Source organism: Octodon degus, unplaced genomic scaffold (assembly GCF_000260255.1).
Source record: "Octodon degus isolate 3935 unplaced genomic scaffold, OctDeg1.0 scaffold00055, whole genome shotgun sequence".
NCBI classification, from domain to species: domain Eukaryota; kingdom Metazoa; phylum Chordata; class Mammalia; order Rodentia; family Octodontidae; genus Octodon; species Octodon degus.
Genome location: NW_004524631.1, coordinates 12,629,005 through 12,637,814, shown reverse-complemented (window position 1 = coordinate 12,637,814; position 8,810 = coordinate 12,629,005). Strand labels below are relative to the sequence as shown.

Here is an 8,810-nt window from a genome sequence, read left to right as displayed (position 1 = left end):
GTACAGCAATTAACCACTAAGAAGAATATATGCAGTGTATTATTTGTTGAAACTGTACTTTCGATTTGATTTGAAACTGTCTCATTGCTATATGTTTATGAATAAAACTTTGAAAAGAAAAAAAAACAAAGTGGTTGGGATAAATATACAGTTGCATTCTCTTAATTAATAGAATGATTTTTTCTAATGGTATTTGTAAATAGGATCACAAGTCTACATCTTGTATAGCAAGTAACCACCAAGTAGAATATATGCAGTGTATTATTTGTTGAAACTGTACTTTCGATTTGATTTGAAACTCTCTCGTTGCTATATGTTTATAAATAAAACTTTGAAAAGAAAAAAAAGGGAGCAGACTGATTTTTCAGTTGCCTATTGCAATCTGAGAAATAAACTAAAGGGGGATCCAAGGTGGGCCACAAGGCGATACTTTCTAGCCATTGTGTAAGAAATATTGCATAAACTGAATCACTAATAATATTTAGGAGATTGATTTGGTGACCTCTATATGCACAATAGCAGTTATTTCGGATCTCTGGGCTGATAATCCAAGAGTTAAAATGATATGCTGGAAAATACTGCAAATGTCTGATTTTCCTTTAGAGCAAATATTTGTAAAGTAGGTTGGAATATCAGAAATAGTTTTAATCATGTAAACTTAGGAATTATGTATGAATGTTTGAGAAAGTGTTGAAAGATAAGATCATTAGGAAGATTATCAGTTTGCCTTATAAAATCAGCAAAAGCAATTTAACAGTGCTATATAGCCTGTTGTAATATTATTGAATATTGGAATAAATCTATGGTTAATGCTATCATAAATGGGTCAATCTAATCAAATAATTGATTAAAGTGGATTCTTCCAAGTACAACAACTTCAACAATTTTTTCAGTATACCAGTTAATTAGGAAGATACAGTCATTTAATAGGGAATGCTTGAGCATCATAAAACTCCCACTAGGTGAATGAGGAGTATTTAAAATATACAGAATAATGGGTGGGTTGTTTTTAATGCAATGTACTTGTCACTCATGTAGCACTTTCTCTACTAATTGTCATTCTTTTTGTGCTTCTGGCATCAGTTGTGGGGAATTAATTTTAGGATCACCCTGTAAGGCATCATAAAGATGCTTTAATTGGTAGGTGGCAATGACCACTTTTGGGCAGATCCAATTAATATCTCCTAGTAATTTTTGGAAATAATTTAAAGTTAGTAATTGGTCCTGTCTTATGTTAAGTTTTTGAGGGCTTACTGCACATTCTCTAAAAAGAGTTCCTAAATATGATAAGGGCTAGAGGTTTGCACCTCATCAGGTGCTATACAGAGACCATGAGCTTTTAAATATCTTTTTACTGAAGCAAATAAATCATATAATTAAGATTTACATTCCATAGATAACAGGATACCATCTATATAATGGATAATATATGCCTGTTGATACTGCTTTTCCATTTATAATGCTTGTTGCACAAAATCCTGACACAAAGTAAAACTATTCACCATGCCCTGTGGCAAGACTGTCTACTGATATCTTTTCATAGGTTTTTTAAAATTAATATTAGGCTCAGAGAAAGCATATCTTAAATGATCAAGGGAAAGCAAAGAAATCATTAAAAAATCTTTAATGTCTATAACAGTCAAAGGCCATTCTTGAGGCACTGCAGCAGGGGACAAGGAGTCCTGACTGTAAGGGCCCCATTGGTTGTAAATAAGTGTTAGCTGCTGTTAAATCCTGTAATAACCTGCATTTTCAAGATTTCTTTGGAATACCAAAAATAGGAGTTTCCAGGAGCTAACAGATAACTTTAAGGGACCTAAATGAATTTGTTCTTGTACTAATTCATACAAATGAGTTAGTTTCTCCTTGTCAAGGGACCATTGGGCCACCAAGATGGAAACGTCTTATTTCCATTGAAGAGGCAGAGCTATTCTGGAGGAGAAAAGCCCCAATGATCCCCACTAAAATTGAGGCTGATATGATCTAATTTAGGAACAACTGACAAAGTCTCAAGATTGCCTTGTAAATATTTTCCCAGGGGGCTGGGGAGATGGTTCAATGGAATAAGCGCTTCCCTGGCAAGCACAAGGGCCTGAGTTCAATCACCGGTTCCGAAAAAAAAAAAAAATCCCAAACCTAAGCCTGATTGATATTCTATTTTTGTCATCATTTGTTTTGCTACAGAAGCAGGTTTATTAATAAATTTAATTTTCCATTCCTTCAATAAGTCCCTTCCCCATCAATTTACCGGTATGGAAGCTATGTAAGGTATGAATGTACTGGCCTGATTTTCTGGTCTTAGAATAGATAAGGAAGTTGGTCTTTGCCACACCTGCTGAGATGAGCTAGCTCCACTAAGGTGGCACAAGCTTTAACAGGTCATGAAGGAGGCCATTGTTGTAAGGTTCTTACAAACACATCAGCACTGGTGTCTATCAGTCCTTGGAAGGATTTTCTCTCTACAGCCCAAAAGTTGACCCGTATAGGGGGAGACAAGCCCATTAAACACCCACTGGAATCTGACAGCTTCCACCTGAGGGAACCATGGAATTATTATAGGAAAAGTTAACCTAAATTTACAGGCTATAATTATAGTGCTCAAGATAATTAATTGATTCTGATTATGAGGAAGAAGTTTAAGTTGTTGCTCATTCTGTAGACATTTGGGTTTTTGAACCAGGTGTACAACTTTTGGGCTGTAGAGAGAAGGATTTTTCTATTTATCACAATAGAACAGTTACCCCTCTATTAATTCTTGAGTAAGATAAAATTCTTTATTAGAGGTATTCACAAAATGCTTTTTCTTTGTTATTTCTCATGACATAGAAGGAGGTTTTATTATAGGAAGCAATATTAACTGAGCACCATTATCACCTGGTTCAAAAACCCAAATGTCTACAGAATGAGCAACAACTTAAACTTCTTTCTCATAATCAGAATCAATTAATTATCTTGAGCACTACAGTTATAGCCTGTAAATTTAGGTTAACTTTTCCTATAATAATTCTATGGTTCCCTCAGGTGGAAGCTGTCAGATTCCAGTGGGTGTTTAATGGGCTTGTCTCCCCCTATACAGGTCAACTTTTGGGCTGCAGAGAGATCTAGTCTTGTACTTCCTGGGGTTCCACAAGTGAAGGATGCAATGTCTCTTGGTGAGTTTGAACTGGGTAAATTTAGCAGAGGACCTGATTAAAGGTGGGAGTCAACCCTGTTATTTGGGGGGCTGAGGGATGGCCTAGCTCCCATTTTCCACCACAGGTATACCATCATTGTGATGTTTGGAACAACAGTGTCTTGTGGAACAATTTCCTTTCTTACAGTGAGGTCACAGACCAGAGCCGATTCCACATTTTCCCCAGAGAGATTGTTGTATCCTTTATTTGTAGAGGTGGTGGAATCACCGAACTAAATAGGAGCAGTACACTGCTTAGGGATATGTTCAATTTTTCCACAATTAAAACATTTGACATTATTATTTTTATTCCCTTTGTAAAGCTCAACAGGGCTTGTGTCAGCATTGAGGTCTTGTAAGATTCAGTGCCTATGTCTTGGCAGGCCTTAACATGATTACTCAAATTTTTTGTAGGCTTCATGGGAGCTAAAGCCTATTTAAAGTTCTGATTAGTGTTAACATAAGTGAATTGAAGAACAAGAATGTCTTCTGCCTGAGCATGAGGGACCTGTCTATGAACTGTCTCCTGCAGTTTGGTGAAAAACTATGTATATGGTTCCCTTGAACCCAGGTAAAATATACAGAGAGAATTGAACAGGAAAGTCCCATCTTTAGGGACAGTGGCCCAAGCTCTTTTCATTAGCATAGTTATTTGCTCAAAAACTTCATCTGGGGCCAGTGAGATAGCTCAGTGGACTAAGTACCTGCTAAGGTTTGATCCCTAGCACCATATGCCACACCGGTCCTACCCCAGGTATGCTAAACTGGCCATGGAGTCCAGGTGTGGTGGTGCACACCTGTAATCCTGGCACTGGGGAGGTTGAAAACAGGAAGATCACTATGAGTCTGAGCTGTGTAGTGAGACCCTGTACCAAATACATTAAAAAAAGCGAAGTCATTGGTGTAGGTTAACTGTTGTGCTGTACCTATTTCAAAAGCCCCTATCTCTAGCAACATTTCTTCAGTAATATTGGCTCTATTTCTCTGTGCTTCTGAACACTTTCTCAGCTGCAAGCTCTTGTAATTGGGCATTCAAATGAAGATATTGGCTAGGGGATAAACAGCAATGGTCAAGATGTCTAACATCCTGTGGAACCAAGGGCATGACACCCAGGCCAGAGTCCAAAATCTCACAGTAAAAGGTCTCTGGACTTCATTATTCATAACACTCTGCTTTAATTCCTTAAGGAGTTTGTACTGAATTGCCTGATGCTCATGGATTACCTGTTTTGGGTTTTCAGGATCAGGCCTAGCAATGACCAGGAAGAAACATAGTCCCATGATATCTCTTGTCATGATAATGATGGGCCAAAAGAGATTCCATTTTAAAGGAGGGTCACTTAAGTTCACTTATACTATAGATAAACTCACTCTCTCACCCCCTCTCATATAACCATAAACCCACTTAGAGAAAACCAGGGTCATAAAATAGGAACAAATAGTTAGGACAGCTTGGGGAATAGGGCAAACATTAAGCCACTATGTCCCATGACAGACGGCCAACAGTGTCTGGGAAATGTAAACATTCTTGTAAAATTCCTGAAAATGAAGTGATGTGGTTCCTATGGAAACCTGAAAAGTATATAATCTGAAAGCAAAATCCAGGTAGGTATTGACATTTTGGAAGCCCTGACCCAAAAGTCAGGGCATTAGTCAGTCACGAGCTGCAATAAAAGCTTTCTTGTTCCTCCACACTTGGCTCTTTTGTGGGGGCTTATCTTCACTTGCTGTCACTTGCTGTTATAGTAGCTTCTCCTATGAGCTGTTGATATTTAGATAAGCAAGGAGCCATATCCTTCATTTTTTTCTGATCATTGTTTTTAATTCAAGAGAACAAGCTGAACACACAAGAATCTGCAAGCACTGGATACCAAAAGATGAAGCTGCTGCATAGAATTCTTACTCCACAACACAAGTCTGTATGGAGTCTCTCCTGCTACAGAATAAGAGAGCAGATTTTGTTAATGAGGGGTGGTGGAGTGAGGGATTCACAGACCAGAAAAGAACTGACAGCACTGTGTGGGTACCACTGCAGCCTGACTGTGGCAGTTACAGGGCCTTATACTTGGCTGTGGTGGTCCCTGATGCTGCTATTGTCTGGGCTTCTTCTTCTGTCTCAATGCAGACTTGCCATTCCTAGGGGCAGCTGTGAGCAGAGGCAGCCTGCCAGACTGAATGGGGTACTTGGTTTTTAGGTCCCTCTTGAACAACAGCTGGGAAAGCAGATGGCACAGCTTCTTCTTTAGGACTTTCATCTGCTTTCATCACTGATGCTCTTCTTGCTGGTCTGCTTTTCCTCCTTTATGCATAACTTCTTCCAGCTAAGTCTCAAGGGCAGCTGCTGCATGAGCAATCCAAGAGCTATACAGACAAGCCTGGAAGTTCCAGTACTCAGCTTTCTCAATTTGTCAAGCTAGGTGGATTTTCCTCTTGACTATATCCATGTACTTTGTCTGCACAGGGAAGAGTGGGATGACTTCATATTTCTTGAGGGTCTTGTAAGTCTTCTTAAAGTTGACTTCATCCTCAGGCTCAATGATCTTCATGCTTACGCCTTCACTGGTGACACGAGCAGCTCTACCACTTCGGTGGATATAAATCTTTGAGGTGTGAGGGTCCTAGTAATGGATGACATGCTGAGCTTCAGGAATATCCAGACCTTGAGCTGCCACATTTGTTGCCAAGAGAACACAGTCTTCCAGCCAGGAAAATTGCTCCATGTTCCTGAGCCTCTGATTCTGGGGCATATAGGCATAGAGAGTCAACAGCATGATATCTAGACTTTGAGGAGTCCCAGTAGCTATTTGACAGAAGAGACTCTATTGACAAACACTAAGATGGGGACTGGGTCCTGAATTAGGAAGTATTACAGGTAAAAGTCTTTCTCCTCTGTCTCACAGTGGATCTTGGTCTCTGTCAGCATTTCTACTGTGTCCTCTTTCCTTGTGATATCAATGAATTTAGGCTTGCCACTCATGCCAAACTTCTGCATGAAGAGGTCAAGTTTGGTAGTTTTGTTCAATTTTTTAAATGTGATTCTTATGAAGAAGTTGAACAGGAGTTTGATGTATTAGGATCAGTGTAGCACAAAAAGTAACTACCTGTCTCTTTGGGTTGTACTGGGAGTCACTAAGCATCTCTAGCAGCTATGACAGCTCAGCAGAATGGCCTTTCTCAACCATCCAGTCTGTCTCGTGCACTACCAGGCACCTGAGCTGCCAAAGGTTGCTTAAATGAGAATGTTTTCCTTTAACAAGCTCCCATAGCCATCACAATCTTAGGTTGATGGTTCAACATCTTCACTGTTTCTGTGTAGATGTCCCACCAACCAAAATAGCAGTTTTAATTCCTTCAAACTTGGCCATAGCATCATAGCATTTGCTCTTTGACCTGGATGGCCAGCTCTTGTGAGGGAGTCAGAACTAGTCCAAGCAGAGGACAAGCTAGATGTTTTTATAGGTAGCAATTCTGTCATCCAGCTCCTGTTTTAACTCACCAGTCTATTCTCTCCATCGAGCATTTCTTCTTCATCCTCAATTGGTTTGGGGACAGGTTTCTCTTCAATCAGAGAAGGCCCTTCACCAGCAGTAGCATCGCAAAGCAGGGCCTGGTCTGAGATGGGGCAATGGTTTTGGCTCCAGCCTTAGATTCAGTATCACTGGAGTGCTACAGTCTCAATTCCAGTCTTGCTTGGTGATCCAGCCTGTCCAGGTAGCACTGCAGTGTCACTTGTGGTGGACAAAATCTTCTTCTACCACTGCGACACTGCATGAATCATCAGGATGGCAAAGGCAAGAGTTTTCCCACTTCCTGCCTCAGCAGCCTCAGGGATATCCAACCTGTCACAGATGGTGGGCACCAAGGCCACGGCTTGGATTGATGTGGGTACAGACAAGCCTAGAAAGCTGAGTGTTCAGGGAACTGGCTTGGGCACAAACAAGTCCTTCCAGGTTGACATATCCGCTTTCTGGCCATGTACTTCAGGCATTCATGTCTTAGCTTTTTTGGACACCTTAGGGTCAGTGCATTGGGAAGATTCTAATTTTTCCCCTTTGTTTTTTCTCCCTTTTTGGAACAGATTGTACCAGGGTTTCTGAGGTTCTCATCCTTACTCTGGACCAGGACAAACTGTGTCATCTCCCTGGGTTCTGGCTCAACATCTTCAACCTCAAATTCTTTGCATGTAGAGTTTTCTTCAATAATCAGAACCATATCTTTATGATTCTTCAATCTGATCCTTTTCTTTGGGGAGCGAAACTCTCCTTCCTTCTTTTCTGAAACTATTCATGCCTTTCTCTTCCTGGGGTCCTCTTTTTTTTTTTGGCGGAACCAGGGATTGAACTCAGGCCCTTGCGCTTGCCAGGGAAGCGCTTATTCCACTGAGCCAACTCCCCGGGCCCATGGGGTCCTCTGAGAAGAGTCTGAAGGGATTCTTGGCAGGGGAGACCAACTGGTAATGTCAGTTCCTCAAAGCACACTAAGTAGTCCATCTGTCCACCTGCAAACATATTTGGGTTAATCTGCACCTGCTTTCATTTTCCCATAGCCTTCATGCCCTTTGTCTGAAATTTGCCATGGTAGCTTTTGCCTTGGTTTTGTGTCCTTTAACTTTATGGTTGTGCATGGGGATGCTGCACCAGCTCACCATGATTCCAGTCAGCTGTTTCAGAGCACATTTTTCATTTTTTGATAATCAAGCAAGGGGAGGCAAGGGGGCTTACTTGTTTAGTCACTTGGCTTCAGGTTCTCCCCTGGTAGGGTGGGAGCCATGGATGCTTTGTTTTGACCCTTACATGTTTCCTCTTTCTCTGGAATATGAACAAAAGCATCTGCTATCACTGTGCTTAACAGACTTAAAACAGATTTGGCCAGACTCCACACTGAAAAAGTTCCTGGAGAGATTTGTTATCTTCGGGCATGAGCTGTTTTTAAGTTTCACCCACTTTATTGAAATTATTAGTACCTAACATTCCCACCTGAGGAAAGCATGGACTATGCTTGATAATTTCTTACCCTTGAGCTCCAACTTGCTTCAGCAACATACATAGTTATTGTACCTGTCTTTGTTCTTCCACTGACAGATTCTGCCCTGTTAGCCCATTTGGCTAGAAGACTATCAATGGCACCAGGTGTTTACCTTTCACTTTCTTGGACATCTCTGACTTCGTCCTGCAGAGATCCTCATCTCCCCTGCCCCACTTGAGTGGGTCTTCCCTCTCAGGCTTCAATTTATGTCCCTGTTTGGGTTCCAGTTACATGACCTTTTGCAGGGCAACCTTTTTCAACTTAAATAAAAGTTTTATAATTTTACATTTTGTGTTTAATTCCTAGTGAATTTTGAGCTATATTTTGTGTAAGGGCAAAGAACTTAGTTCAGCAGCATAGCACTTGCCTGGCAATGCAAGGTCCTGAGTTGAATTCCCCATCTGCCAAAAAAATTGTCTTTCATATTTTGTGTAAGGTGGGCTATGTTGAGGCTTATTTGTTTTCTTGTACTGTCCAGTTGTTCCAGCACCATTTTTTGAAAAGCCTATATTTTCTTGATTGAATTGCTTTTGTACCTTTGTCAAGACTTAATTAAGGAGTGTGTGGAGAGCTTCCTGCTACCCTGCACAGGCGGGACCAGTCCCAGCCCAGG

At 40.7% G+C, this 8,810-nt stretch overlaps 2 pseudogenes; both read right to left on the bottom strand.

The window, feature by feature from the left end:
- LOC101563802 overlaps positions 1 to 4,453 on the bottom strand; it is a 13,325-nt pseudogene extending 8,872 nt beyond the window's left edge.
- An 809-nt stretch (positions 4,454 to 5,262) lies between these two features.
- LOC101563409 lies at positions 5,263 to 8,328 on the bottom strand (annotated as a pseudogene).
- Between the last annotated feature and the right edge of the window lie 482 nt (positions 8,329 to 8,810).